This window comes from Ambystoma mexicanum, chromosome 1q (assembly GCF_040938575.1).
Source record: "Ambystoma mexicanum isolate Mex_15411 chromosome 1q, UKY_AmexF1_1, whole genome shotgun sequence".
NCBI classification, from domain to species: domain Eukaryota; kingdom Metazoa; phylum Chordata; class Amphibia; order Caudata; family Ambystomatidae; genus Ambystoma; species Ambystoma mexicanum.
Window position 1 is genome coordinate 477,621,516 of NC_090922.1, and position 15,460 is coordinate 477,636,975.

Genomic DNA, 15,460 nt, shown 5'->3' on the forward strand with positions numbered 1-15,460 from the left:
GGTAGTGAGGAGAGAGAGATTCTGGAACCAGAACCTATAATTGCTCCAGAATGTTTTTTGTTAGCTGGAACCATTAAAGAAATGGATTTTTTGAATGAAGTTTGCCAGAATATGTCCTTGCAGAAGATGGAGGAGTGGGTGAGACTGGATCCAGCCAGAAGTTTGAAAGATGATCTTCCTTTTTTTGATAACAAGCTTTATGTACCTACTGAAGAGTTAAGAGAAAAGGTTTTGAGAAATTGTCATGAATCCATTTTATCAGGACATCCTGGTTTCAGGAAAACTCTGGAACTGGTTCGAAGGAATTTTTGGTGGGAAAAAATTTGCCAAGACACATTGAACTTTGTTAAAACTTGTGTAGTCTGTGCACAAGCAAAAAGTCAAGTTGGGAAGCCGCATGGTTTATTGGAGCCGTTACCTGTTTCTCCTCGTCCTTGGCACACTATTTCTATGGATTTCATTGTTGATCTCCCTCAAGATAAGGGTTGTACTACCATTCTTGTTGTGGTGGATCTTCTTACTAAAGAAGCAGATTTTTTACCAATGGAGGGAGAGGTTACCGCGGAAAAACTGGCTCATAGTTTTTTGCAAGGTGTAGTTCGACTACATGGACTCCCAAGTCAAGTTATCTCTGAGAGGGGTTCTCAATTTATTTCAAAATTCTGGAGGGCCCTCTGTAAGAAACTTGGAGTGGAAGTTAGTTTGACTTCTGGGTATCATCTGGAGAGTAATGGACAAGTGGAGAGAGTAAATCAGGAATTGGAGAAGTTCTTAAGGTGTTATTTACAAGCTAGAGAGGAATGGGTGGATTTGGTATGGTTGGCAGAATTCTCTTACAACAATTGTGGTAAAGATGCTACTTCTATGTCCCCTTTCTTTTTGGGTCGTGGGTTTCATCCTCGCTTTCTGAGTTTTGAGGTGTTGGAGGATTCTGGGAATCCTAGAGTGGAAGATCGTTTGTTGGTAATGAAGAATAACTTGGATAGAGCAAAAAAGGTGCTGGGAGAAAACAAATTGAAATATAAAAGGTGTGCTGATTTGAGAAGGAAGGCTGGTCCTGAATATAAGGTGGGAGATTTAGTTTGGCTTTCTACCCGGTACCTAAAAATTGAGGGGAAGAATAAATTCAGTCCACGATTTGTAGGCCCATTCGAGGTAGAGAGAATCATCAACCCTGTGGCAGTACGATTGAAATTACCCAAGCAATTGAAGGTACATCCTACTTTCCATGTTAGCCTTTTAAAACCAGTTTGTTCAGGAACTAGATTTAGAACACCACCTTCCCCTGTGATTTTGGAGGATTCATCTGAGGAATTTGTGGTTAAACAAATTTTGGATTCCAGGAAAGTGAGGGGAAGGTTGCAGTATTTCATTGATTTGGAGGGATATGGACCTGAGGAACGATCATGGGAAGATTCAGTTGATGTACATGCCCCCCATTTAGTTGCTAAGTTTCATGCTAAAAATCCACATAAGGTAGGCCCAGAGACTGGGCATTAGGAGGGGGTACTGTCAGGTATCCTTCCCCTATTCAGGCTATTTCCCTTATTCAAGTTTCCTTCTCATTATTTCTCTTTATTAATCCTTTTTTAGATTAGCCTTATTTGGGTGGGAAGTTTTCTATTGTAGTTGGTTTGGCCTTAACTTGCTGATTCAGAATCCTGGTTCTGACCCAAGGCAAAATGGAGTCTCACAGTGACAGCTCTGATTGGTTAGAAGACACTGCAGAACAACAATGAACATTCTAAACTGTCACTCTGTGCCTTTCATCATCTAAACCCCAGCTGAGAGGTCGTGTTTAGTGGCTGCTCCTGCTTTAGACTTGGGCCTGGTGGATTTTATCCTTCAGGCGTTAGCAGTTGAGCGGCTACTTTCTTGGGGGTTTCTGGAGAAGCTATCAGTTGTCAGGAATTCGTTTTTGAAGACAGGAAACTCTGAAGATCCTTATGAATTTGCTCTGGAGATAAGTGACTTTGTTTGTACTGCAGCTCTGTTCATCTTAATGACATTTCTTTGAAAATACGTAAAAAGTTATCTTTGTACTTGTACTATTGAACTTCCTGACTGCGCTTGAACGCTATTTGAAAATACGCGTACTACTTGTAATCTGAAAATATTGTTGAACCTTTGCGCGTGCGAGTGTATTCAACTGCGCGTGTGTTTGCCAGCGCGAGAATCTGTTCGTCACGTGAGAATTCAAGAGCGCGTGTGTTTGCCAGCGTGTGTACTCCTTGGCAAGAGAATCCGTTCGTCGCGTGTGAATTCAAGAGTGCGTGTGTTTTCCAGCGCGGGTGCTCCTTAGCGCGAGAATCTGTTCGTCGCGTGAGAACTCAAGAGCGCGTTTGTTTTCCAGCGCGGGTGCTCCTAGCGTGAGATTCATTTGTCGCGCGAGAACTTTAAAGCGTGTGTGTTTCCAGCGCGTGTGCTTCCGGACGCGAAAATCTAATTGCCGCGTGAGAACTTTATAGCGCGTGTGATTTCAAGCGCGTGTGCTTCTGCACTAGAACTCAATTGCACGTGTGGTTTCTTGCGCGTGTCTTTTTAAATGCGTGTATTCGATCGCGAGTGAACTCATAGCGCGTGGATTATAAGGCGCGTGTTAATAGGCGCGGAAGTTCATCAACACGGAAATTTTTTAGCGCGTGTGTTTTTTCTGCGCGTGTTCTCGTTTGCGCGTGAATTCTACTTTACGTGGTTAGGCTTGCGCGTGTGTTTTCTGCGCGTGGATTTTGCTTTCCGTGCACGTGTTCTTCAACGCAGGAAGTTTTCAACGTGAACTTCATCTGCATGGAAATAACCCGTGTGTGAGTTTAACACGTGTTTCTTCAAGAATTCACAAACTCAATTGAATTGTAAATAGTTTGAAAGAAAAGGAAAGAATAAATAAAGACAATTTAACTGGACATCTAGTGCATTTTGGAAAAGAAACAAGGAACTAAACTTTCCAGATTTGCCCAAAGTAAGAAGTTGCTGTGAATTTCAAGAGTCTCAAGTAAGAGAGATTTTCAGATTCTTACAAGCTTCTCTAAGAAATTTCAAGAGAAGAGCCAGGTATGATTCTTAATTATTAGTTAAGGATTTAAAGTCTTTCCCATTCCTAAGGTTAAGTAAGTAAATAAAGGAATTGTATCTGCTTTTCTTATATCCTCTGCAGGTTCAGCTCTGGTTAGCCTTGACGCAGTCTGCCTGGTGTTATTTTGTTATCCACTTCCCCCTTTCCCTTTGGGGTGTAGTTTACAGAGCTGAATTGAAATCTAGTTGTGGGAATTACATTTCAGGGGGATGGTTGGGGGTTCAGCAGCTTCCGCGGACACAGGACCTCTCAGCCTGACAACTATGTAGGGATGACAACTAGGAACGTGAAAACAGGATGGCCTGAGCATATATTTAACATTCGTACTAAGAGTCAGAAATCACCAGTTGCAGTCCACTTTGGAGAAGCATGACATACTATTGCACAGCTGAAATGTGTCATCCTAGAGCAAGTAACATCAGGGAGCAGAGGGGGGGATGTGCAACGTAAATTGTCACAACGAGAAATCCTATGGATTGAACTTTGGACTCATTGAGCCCTCGAGCCATGAACACTGAGTTTGATTTAATGTGCTTTGTGTAAAACGTACATGCCCCACTTATGTGGTGACATATAGTGATTTCACCTGTAGGTAGGGTAACAAGTGCCGGTTTTGTCGCTGATGAGGTATAGATTGGGGCTTGTGAGATCTGGGCCCCTCTCTCTGCACCCGATGTGAATTTGTACCCTGTGCCTCTTTTACTCTGTATTTTGCAAATTGTTTTTACGTTGCTTTATGGTTTCCTCCATTATGATTTTCTCAATTTTTTGCTCGACTTAAGTTTCTCTCCTTAGCTGGATTAATCTTGTTGCCTTGTGGCACAAAGATCATGGAGGGTAAATGTCGAGTTTGTTGAATTAATAATGCTGTATTGCTGCTGCTAAACACTGAATTTTCGTTTTGCTGGATCAATAATGCTATGTGGAAGTGTATAGGTCTTGCATTTAGAACACTGTCTGAACTTTACAGACACTGTATTGCCATAGGCATTTTGGTGAATAAGGCTGTATTGCCGCTGTAAAACATTGAATTTGGGTCTTGTATGATGAAGAATGATGTATTTCTGCGTAAAGGTCATGCGCTCATAACATTTCCCGTACCTTAGATACACTATATTATCACAGGCATCTTTTTGGCCTCTAGTGGTTGATGTATAATGTTAATCACCGCAGCGGCGGCCATTGCACGGATGACCCCCCCCCCCAAAACCCTATAATCACTTCTGTCTAATAATGATGCGTGATGGGGCACCCTGCGGATTCGTTTGAACCGCGGTAGTGCCCCATGCACATCCTCAACTACTCCCAATAATATTCAACACACTTACTATATACCCACTCAACTCCTGCTGCCCTAAAATCATGCTGCCCTGATGGTGCGGATAAAGTTAAACTCCTTATACACACCACAAGCAGTATGCTTGCTTCTACTGGGGAGCCGTTTTGGTATCCAGGACAAAGACGCTTCAGCATGCGCGAGGTTGCTAGGACAACTTTGAATGCTTTCCTCAGTCGCTCCGCGCTCTTTGCAGCGGTCAGTGTGAACACAGAAGCTCGCTACCAGGTTAGTGTCTTGATTCTTGCTAGCAGCGATTTGAACAGCAAGATTTATGTAGTTACTGAATGTGAGCCTTATTCTGTGGGGAGCCACACTAGCTGAAACGGGCTTGTACCGCATCATTAATTACTCGCTGATGACCGCTCTATTGGTCATATGCATACACCTGAGAGAAGACCACTGCCTCGTGGTTAGTTAATATCACTCAACGTGGGAATGTTAAAATTGATCCGACCTAGGGCTACTGAGGTTATCCTCTTGTGTGATTGCTGCAAACAAACTACTTAGAGCATTTACCTCTTTTAGGGTTTTGCCGACCGTGCGTTGCCGCTGCCCAGTCCCCAGAGATAGCTACTAGAAGACTGGGTGAGTGAATTGGTGTTATTTAAATATTACCACTCTATACAGAGTTTCCTCTACATAGATTAGTGGGTACTGACCATATCTACTTTTTTCCATATTATTGTTAGGTCAATTCTTGGACCTCACCAACGACCTGGGAGAGGTTAGTGGCTTACCCCTATTCCCCCGCTATCCAGCTTTCCTTTACTAAAAGCTATGACTAAAATAGATGTTAATTTGAATTTCCCACAGGATCAGAATTAAGGAAATTACCCATAATATTTTACCCTGTATAGGAACATTGAAGCCCCTACCCTGAAGATGAATCCATGATCCAAAACGCGTTGGTCACTTGCAAAATACTCAAAGGGCTTCCTTGGAGGAAGTTGACCAGCTCATGAGACTGATGTCTTTAAAAAGTCATATAAACACTAAAACAGTTTTGTACTCGATTATATGCTCACTTTGTATTGCTTGTGTTTTGTAAATAGGTATGAGATATTATACCTGAAGAATATATCAGTCACTTTGGAAATTATATGTTGTTTAATGTTTGAGAATTAAAGACTGATTCTCTAAATAAATTGAATATTGACTTGCACATTTGGTCCATTGTAATATACAATGCTCATTGAATGTTCTGCTGAAAGCTGTGTGAAAAACCCACTTGAATTCAGAAAAGTATTAAGCAACTCTCTTGTACGAATACATGTCCTTAGGGCCAAAGTGTATATGTTTGGCAACTAATCGACATCGGGACTTAGGTTCCCTTAGGAGTGCATTTGGGCTCACTGTGTAGCAACACACAGTTCTGGTTCTGTTCAATTCTGTGTCCCAAGTGGCCTTGTGACGTCAGCCCGCCTGCACCTACAATATTAATTGTGCATACATTGAATCTAATAGAGATAGATGTCCTTAAGTCAAATAACTCGGAAAGAGTGTAAACTACCTCATAAAAAAAGAGCTGTGCACCCCTACTCCTGAAAACAGGCATTGCAGGGACTCGGAGAGTCGGCGGCACACAGCGTAGTGTCCCGCCAACGGGTAAGTAAGGGCGTGGGTGGGATTGGGTTATCCAAAATGGCTGCAGGAGGAAATACTGAATGTTATTTTCGAACAAATAACATTCAGTCATTTCTTCCTCAGTCATTTTAGATACGTGACAATCACCCAAAATTCAGTAAACAGATGTCCCCATATACCTTTGAGAATTGTTTTATGGCCGGCTGACTTAGCAAGGGTGAAAGTATTCTTTTCTATTAGGGCGAGCCAGCTACTATTCTGTGCTATGGGTCCTTTTAGATAGTAGAAAGCTAAACCACTTCACTATCTTATTACAAAGTGGGATGTGCAATGTTTGATCCATTTTTGGAGGAGCAGACCATGCATTTCACTTCTTAATATTATTTTATAGACTTTTATCTCTACACAAATGACTAAATACATGGATTTGCTTTTCGGGGCCATTAGATGACTTGGGAAATACAATTACATTATCTGTGACCAAAACAATACCTAGCTCCTCTCCTGAAAGACTAGGAGCATCAGCTTCTAATCTATTTATCTCTGCTGCCACTTAATTTATTTAAAGAGAAAAGGGGCGCAAAAATGCACCCTTGTCTGGCACCAGGATTGGCAGGAGAGCAATTAGTAGTTTCGCCACATTCTCCAAATCTCACCATAGCAGTTTGATTTATACACACTGCAAATGCAAGGTAAGATACCAACCAGGATCCCCAAACTTAATTATTCCTTCCAAATTAAGTCCCAGGAAAAAATGAAATTATGTCTACAAATCAAGACAGATAAAGTACAAACCTACTCTCTTTCAAATCACACACTTCTGTAATAATAGGTACAGTCTAAAAGTATCCTCAACTGTACATATGCCCTCATGGAAACCAGCCTGGGCATTGAAAGGGATACTTTTATCGGTAACCCATTTCTCTAATCTACTTAGCAGAGATTTAGGGTGTTAGCTGGGTGAGAGTAGATTAGAAGGGTGGGGTCAAGAGGTCGAAAGGAAACAGGCTTGAAGGAAGAGGGAGTAATGTCATAGGGGAAAAAAGGGCTGGTGGTGGTTCCCTGATGATCATTAGGCCATAAACACTGACTTTCTAAGCTATTTGTGGGTAGTGACACTAGGTGGCAAATTCAGTGTCAAGGACAAAGTGACAATGCCATGAGGGAATCAGAAGTGGTCAGTGAGGAACATTTTTTTATTCCAGGGGGTTGGGTTTTAGAGAGGCCAAGAGTGAGCTGGGATAGAGGGTGAAGAGATGGGTGCTAGAGGATGCAATAGAAGATGTTTGAGGTAGATGAGTTTGGAGTGAGCCAGGTGGCAGGGAAAGAAGCAGCCAAGATGCCCTTTAGAGTGTGAGTGGAGGATGATGATGGGGAGAGAGAGAGAGAGACAGAGAGAGAGGGGAGGTCAGGGGAATGGTGAAACAGAGCATGGTGGCAGGCAGTTGTCCCATGAGATAGAGTGGAGTGATGTCTAGATGTGGCACCAGTTTTCCTGCTTCCAGATGGATCAAAAAATAGGAAGTATCTGGGGAAAATGTCCTCCTTTCAGCCCCAAGGTAAGAGGTTGGATCCTTGAGTGGGACTTCACAGAAGCGATTGGGATCTGATAAGAAATGTGTTTTATAAAAAAGGAACCAAATGATGTAGATCCAGTTCTGTGCAGCCGTATTTGTAAGTGTTGTTCTGGTCAAGGGACCCATGAAATAATATTGTTGCAATAAATTAGATATTTTTTTGCATTGAGCCTCACAAACATAGGCGAGGTAGTGGAGAGGTAGAGACTGCAGGAGGACTGGCCAGCTCTGCAGATTTTGAAATGTTTGGCTGTGTTGTTAGATGCCGCGGAGACACAGGCTTGGATATATGCTTTCTTCTTAGAGAGGACAGTGGGCCTCATTACGAGAATGGAGGTAGACGTGCTGCTTTTAGTGGCATGGCTACACCCATACCGGCTACCTGGTCCGGGTTCCTGGAATGGGGAAATACTGGGCCATTCTGACCTTGGAGGGCCCAGTAATTGCCTTTCCTGGAACCCGGACCCGGTACATCCCCATGTGAGCCCCCATAGGGCTCAATGGGGCGGATGCTAACAACGGGCCCTTTAATGACGGGCCCGTTGTTAGCATCCTGGTCTGCTAGCGGGTCCAGCTAAGGACGCCTGGTTTTACCAATTGGTATTTAAAAATAAAGAATAATTCTTCCAAAAGAACATGAGTAATTTGTTCACTGGTTTTACCAGGCGTCCTTAGCGGGACCCGCAAGCAGACCTCGTAATGAGGCGGTAGAGGGTTAACGGCACCGGAAGCTCTACCGGCACCGTTAACCCTCTACCGCCTTCCTCATAATGAGGCCCAGAGAGTCTGTATTGCCTTTGGAGAAGGCAGCAGGCCAGTTTGTCACAGGATGTGCTTGATGCCCTCCATTTCCTCTCAGCAACCCTACACTTGCGCTTAAGGCTGACAAGGTCAGAATCGTACCAAGAGTTACACTTGGATGCAGGCTTCAAACGGATCCTCATGACAGGGGCAAGGACATCTAGAGTGTTAGAGATAGAAAGATGAAAATGGTCAGTTCAAGAGAGAGGAGTGGTGAGAGGGTTGGAGGGGGGATGTGTGACGAGATCAGAACCTTCAGGATGTGCCCTGCAGTGTGAGCTGGGCCAGAGGGTAGAATAGAGAGAGAGAAGAGGATGCAAAAGAGCACAGAGTAGGGACTAGAAGCATCCAAGTGGATGTGCTGGTCTCCGCGGAGTAGAAGTTGAAAGATAGCGGTAAGGAGGGAGGAGTAGAGGTCAGCCCATTTAGAGAGGAAGAGGGCGACCAGGCGAGGTGGCCTGTAGATGGTGGCCACAGTGAGTGAGAGGCCAGGAGAGATTGAGAGCCTGCAGACCAGGCATTCAAAGTAGGAGTAGGCCTGCGTAGGAATGACAGAAGCAGGGATCCACTCCGGGAAGATCAAGGCTACTCCCCAGCCGGACGGTTGGTTCTGGGTTTGGGGAGGATCTTGTAGCCATCAGGGAGTAGAGTGTCAAAACTCGTGACAGAGCTGGCCGTGAATCAAGTCTCGGTGAGACCGAGTACACATATATCAAGCTCATCCAGGAAACAGCAGATGTCCGAGGAGTGTTTGACAGCAGAGAAAGAGATAAGAGTAGCAACGTGGTACAGATTGCTACCTTTGCAAGACTTCTGTGGAGGGGTACACGCATGAGATATGCCCTGCGGAAGTGTTAGAGGTGCCTGAGAATGGGCAAAGAAGGACAGAGGAGGAGGCAGGGAAGTCAGAGAGGAGGGAGAGTGTTAGGGAGAATTCTCCAGAATGGCTAATTTCCCTTACCTACTGAGTCCCTCAGCAGCTTTGCTGGATTTCTTGGATTTTCTTCCACTCTTACATGTGTTTTGCCATTTTTGTTTAACATTTTCTTGTGTTCATAGACTGTGGAGCCTCACCTACTCCATAGGCATCATCTTTTTATTGTGCGTTACACAGCACCTTCAGTGCAGTGACACAGGTTTGTCTTTTTAACTTCCCAACTCCGACTCCATTTTCTGGGACTGACTACTGTCTCCCAGAACATGTAAAGTTGCCATTTACTTTATTAGTCTCTTTTAAAACTCACAGACCCAGTACAAACTATCTTAAATAGAGTTCTGGAAAGGGTTAATACTTATCCCTTTTTGTCTGTTTCTCTTGGAGCATTGTTTTGCTCCCTTTTCATTAAGACTTGGCTGGTGGCAGTGGTAAATACCCTATGTTTCCTACCGCGGTTATCTTAAATAGCCCTGGCATTGTTTTAGGCTATCTTGGTAGCCTTTACTTAAACCCGCTAGACCATATATGTTTTTATACGGTTCTGGCTGTGTTTAGTCACCAATCTCTTTTTGTAAAAGTCTTACTCGTCTTTTACTCTGCGCGCCAAACCAGATTTGGTTCCTTTGTTCACCGTCCTTTTGCGGGCTTCTGCACAGAAGCCCTCTTTAGGCGCCTGTATGTCTGGGGGGGAAAGGTTGTGAGGGAGGGGCTTAGGACTCCCTGCACAGGGTCTCCTTGGAGACCGATGTCGCACTCTGATCTGATTGGCTGTGGTGACTGTCCCGGTGGGACAGCCACCCTGCTGTGTGATTGACAGCCAGGCTGTGTGAATGGGGGAAAACTGCATAAAAAGCAGGTCTCTGGAACTGTAAAGGCAGATTCGCCACTGGAATGAAAGAACCGAAGAGGAGCTGACAGAAGAGGACCCCTACACTGACTGAAACTCCCAGTGAAGCCCTGCTGCAGGTCCGAATCTTCAGACTCAAACAACAGGGAAGATCTGCAAGGAATCTTCTCCCCTTGAGCTGGTGGGAACAACACGTTTACCAAACTGCTCGCCAGGCCTCCCTTCTCGTCGAATTTGCTTTACAGAGCTACAGTGAACCGGATAGCCAGGAGGAACGGACCCTGCTTGCATTTTAAGGAGCGCACCTTTTATTCGTTGCTTTGCTTTGCTGCTGGTTTCTTCCCTGGGCAGTGCAGGACCCTCCAGTGTTCCTACTTCATGTCAGTCTGACAGTCACTTCAGGAACCGTGACCCTGCAGGACCTGCCAGGAGCATCCGCCTCAGCTACAGCCTTCTTCCCCATTTAAGGTACTGTTCAAATCCGGTTGTTCGTTTCGTCCAGCCGTGGTGAAAGTGTGTGAAACCTTTTGCCAATCTGAGGGCTTGTCCTTCTCCATTCTTTAAACTAACTTTTCTGCCGACCAACTTCGTCCAGAACTCTTCGCAAAGACTTAACCGCGAACTACCCTAAACTGTGGGATCTTGAGCAAAGACTTTGGTCCATTGACTTTGGGCCAGGCCCCTTTAATTTGATTTCCTCATTGTAGTTCCTTTTTCTAGATTGCCCTGCTTACTTACTTGTTGGTGCTGCTCAATTCTTGTCTAACTTTGTCGTTCCCTCCTTTTAAATTGCTGGAGTGCCATTTTGCTCACACCTCATTTTGAGCCTAACTTGTCCAGAATCTATTGGGTGTGGTATAGCGTATTAAGAGTGTGATCTTTCAACTGCTTTACTTTAGTGAAATGTTTTACAACTGATGTGTAAATAAATGTATATTCTTTTACTCAGAAACCTTGAGTCAGTATTTGTTTGAATCATACTAATAGCTGTCCTTTGTGTAACTATTGATACTGCTCACTTGCTCTTGAGATAGGTCTGGCTGCTCAGCCATCGCTACCACTTTACTGTGTAGTATATGCTTGTACCAAAGGTGAATTTGTACTGTCACTTGTAGTCTTAATTGTGTGTGGTGTTCCCAAAGGGTACTGCATATAATTCTGCCTAACAGAGAGATTGCCGGAGAGGTGGCGAAGGGAGGAGAAGGCAGAGCGGCCAAAGTAGCAGCGGAGGAAGCCAGCGAGGTGGCATAGGAGGTAGGCGGCAGAGGAGTCAGATTGGGGTAGATAGGAGTAGTAGGAGAAGACAGGAAGTTGATGAGACGCGTGAAGCGTCTATCGAAAAGGAGATTGGCCTGAGGGCCCTGGACCAAGACGGTACAATTTAAATAGACATTAATGATGGTCTTGAAGAAGTGGAAGGGGGGCCAGGAGGGCCTCCCACCAGGTGCTACCATTAATAGGAGAAGAGGAAAAAGGACAGAGAATAGAGACCATAGGAGGGGTCCATAGGCCTGGAGAGGGAGCTATAAAGAGGATGTTGGTGAGGGTTTGTCTGGAGGAAGCACTGGTAAGTATCAGCGATAGAGAGGCCTGGGTCAGAGACCAGGATGTCCCTCTTGAGCGTCTTCCTACCAGACTTATTGAGAGGGATAGGATAGCCGGTTTAATAGCAGTTAGAGAAGATAGAGGAGACAGAGAGCACCATAGAGGGTGCAGGGCGGAGGGTGAGGATCCAAGGGGTGAGCAGCCCAAACTGGAGGGGGGGTCAAACACTAGGGCCAAACAGGAGGGAGGAACACAAGGTTATCACACACCACAAGAGAGGCAACATGTACATACGACACAGAACAAGAACACTGGACCTTGCAAGGTCCTAACGTTGGTGGAGAAGAAAATTGCAAGCAACAAAAGTACACTCCAATGGAACTGAAGGTCGTGAGAATGCAAGTACAGTACAAGAATACAAAGCAGGAAGTCAAAGGGGCCCTAGAAGGGAGGAAGAGAAATGCAAGGATGCAGCATGTAACAGTACAATAGTAACCCAAGAGACAAAAATCACACACACCTATGGTACAAGGAAACCTGGAAGTAAGAGGAAATGCAGGCAGTGCGATGGAATGGCAATACAATAGTGAATACAATATAGTGGAAAGACAACACAATGGTCACAGAACGTAAGGGACAGTTACGTGGGGAGAACGCGGAAAGGGATGTGTGGGGAGCAACACAGCAAGGGATGCATGGGGAACAGTGCAGCGAGGGATGCATGGGGAGCAGTGCAGTGAGAGATGTGTGAGGAGCAATGCAGAGAGGGCTGCATGGGGAGCAACATAGAGAGGGATGCGTGGGGAGCAACACAGAGGGATGCGTGGGGAGCAACACAGAGAGGGATGCGTGGGGAGAAACGCAGAGAGGAATTTGCTAGTTCAGGGGAGCGGGTGCAGGTTCTCTTCCCTTCATCAGGAGCTATTTTTTCAACTTCGCTTCTGTCACTATTGTGTTTCTGTTAATTACATCTACAAAAAAGTAATCAAGAATATATCTATCAATTCTCATTTCATTATAAAGTTACACTCCTATCTGTCATGATTTGTTAATTGATAATCACCTGGACTTGCTCTGACCCTGTGGTTGTGTATAGTTCCTCCAATTTCTGGATGTACTCTCTTCCTTCCCACAGGATACTCCCCCTAATGATACAAATCATACCTCTGTTTGTTAAAATGTATGTTATCACTTTAAATACTGCAAGAAAGATGGTACATTGTTTACACTTTTACCCACATGGTGAAAATGTCATCCAAATATTGCTTCTTTAGGTCGTAGCTAGTCCGCCTGGTCTTGCCAATATTTCCAAGGTGGCTATGTGCGTTTATTACAGGTTTCTTCCTTCTTAGGATGTGGGATGCGCGGTCCTAAGGCTTGCTCTCCTTCCTGTCTTAATCTCCTCTGGTGGAAATATGTGTTTGAATACCGTATCCCATGCTTTAGTGATCAGTCTTATATTAGCCGGACTGCCCCACCTGAATCTAAACAAACTTACCCACAGTAGCCGGTTGACTTTTTCTCCCAACTCTGCACCGCACCATACTATGGTTTCCAAAAATGGCTGCTATTTACATTGTGACATCATCATGCCGTAGAGTGATGATGTCACAATGATGCTCCGGTATCAACATGTCAATAATGTTGTAAGTATTCTCCCCATGTCCCCAACCCCCCATCATCTGACAAAACTAAACATACCCTATCCCCACACAGTATCGACCAAAAGTATTGTAAATACAAAAAAAACGAATAGATTTCGGCTGTACCAAAATTACATACAGCCCAAAATGCGAACATTTCAACCATTTGGTTTTCATTTTAGTGAAAAAGTGAAGCAGGAGTTTCCCCCCACACCTTTGTTCGCTATAATGGAATCGTGGGTGGCAGTGGTGTCCCCTGCATCCAAAACAACAACGTTTTGAAAAAGGAAAGGGATCCTGCAGTGCCGGTTCCCATCCTGAGAAGTGAAGGGAACTGGCGCTGCAGGGACTCGGTGGCACACAGCGAAGTGTGCTGCCAAAAGGTAAGTAAGGGGGTCGGGGAGCAGGGTTTAGAAAGGTCATTTAGCAGTTGGGTGCTTATTTAGAATACAAACATTTAAAATTCGACATTTATGTCTTCGAAATGTTCGTATTTCGAAATAATCACATACATCCTCCCCACCCTGCCTCCCTCACTTACCTCCCCATTTTGTGCTCTGGTCCCAGCGCTCCTCCTGCCAGCGGCCACTGCCATAGAAAAGGAAAAGGGGCCAAGTCCCTTTTCTTATGGCGGTGCCAGCCATCTTGTTTTAATACATTTTTTACAGGAGAATTGGGCTTGCGCAAGATGGTGGAGGACAAGGGTGGGGCTGTTAGCTGCTAAGGCTGTTGGAGTAAGGAAGACGTGCTGGAGTGAGAAGTCTGAGCTAGTGCTTGTGACCACGCCCCTTGGTCATAAAACCTCCCTGAGGACCCCATAGTTGTGAACCCCATGGCGGAAAAGGGTGTGGCTGTTAGCTGCACAGGCTGTTTGCTGGAAGCAGGCTCATTGCATTCAGATAGAACTGTAAATTGTGAAGCACGAGAGGAATTGTTACTTCATGGTGTAGTATCATTGATATTAAAGCTCAGAAGACCGATGGCAAGAAGGGAGCCCAGATCATGGAACTGGAAAATGGTAAAAGCTGACTTCCAGGGTTTATGTATGCTTCTGCCTTCACGCGCCTATTTCCATTGCCTTGCCTATTCTTGGAGTCCTGCTGGGCATGGGTTTTGCCTGAGGGGGGGAGTTGGACTTTTGCGGCCCCTCAAGCAGTCACGTGTGCCACGCCCAAACCATTGGCTATTCAAGAAATAGCAAGACTTTGTAAGGTTTATTCCTTTGTTCTTGGTTATGGTGTTTGAAGCACAATAAGCTACCATGATATCAATGTAACTACTTTTTATGACTCAAAGACCTGTGTAAAATCAAAGTGTTAAGTTATAGATTGGTATATATTTCACAGTTTTTGTACACCTGCATAAAGTACTTTTGAATCCAATTGTAACTCCACTTGTAATTCTGGTTCCTAGATTACGGTCTGAGTTATTTAGTTTGTGATTTGCATGGTTGGTACATTTTTGGATAGTTGCGCAGATATTTTAACAACATCTTAAAAACAAGTTGAATTTAACATTTTAGATAACTGTTATGTTAGTGTGTGTCCTTATATTGATGAATACTTCATTTTGCACTTTAGTTGCTAGTAGTAGTAATTAAGTCTGCTCTTACCACAGATTATCTGATATATGCTGTATTTTGCACTTTCGCTTCTAGTTATAGTTTACGACCTAGTTAAAAGTTAGGCCTTACTGATAGCTGTTGATTAATTATGACTGAGAGAAAGGCTTTAAAATTTCCCCCTGGTAGTGTGGCCTGCAAACATACAGCTACCTTCTCTAACCACTTTCATGAAGCCAAAGCTATGATCAATGAACTAGCCACTTTATTGTGTGACATTACCTTGCAAGGGCCACAGGGGAATTTGAGGTTAGTAGGCAATAAGAAAGCGGGAAGAGGATTGGAGGGGGAACGAGGACGGTTGAGCAAACACTAATTGTGTAGTGATTGACAGTGACAAATTGTTTTCTATAGCCCCAAAGATTGATCCCCCTGTTAACCCAACCCCAGCAGGGAGATGTGTACCCTTACAAATTAGTAATGATGAGATGCAGAGAAGGGCATGTGAAAACTTAACAGTGGTACCACTCGCTGCATTGGTTGTGGTTGAAAA

At 44.4% G+C, this 15,460-nt stretch overlaps 1 protein-coding gene across 4 annotated transcripts in view; it reads right to left on the reverse strand.

Moving 5' to 3' along the window:
- LOC138521546 (uncharacterized) overlaps positions 1-13,265 on the reverse strand; it is a 349,602-nt gene extending 336,337 nt beyond the window's left edge. The window contains exons 1-2 of one of the 4 annotated variants that reach the window (XM_069634500.1): positions 13,202-13,265; positions 12,767-12,848 (exon numbers count right to left, since the gene is read on the reverse strand). The gene's annotated coding sequence lies outside the window, so the exon portion shown is untranslated. Of the gene's footprint in view, positions 1-12,766; positions 12,849-12,942 lie in introns of all 4 variants that reach the window. The other 3 variants (XM_069634517.1, XM_069634492.1, XM_069634509.1) reach the window with 3 other exon arrangements.
- Positions 13,266-15,460: the final 2,195 nt, after the last annotated feature.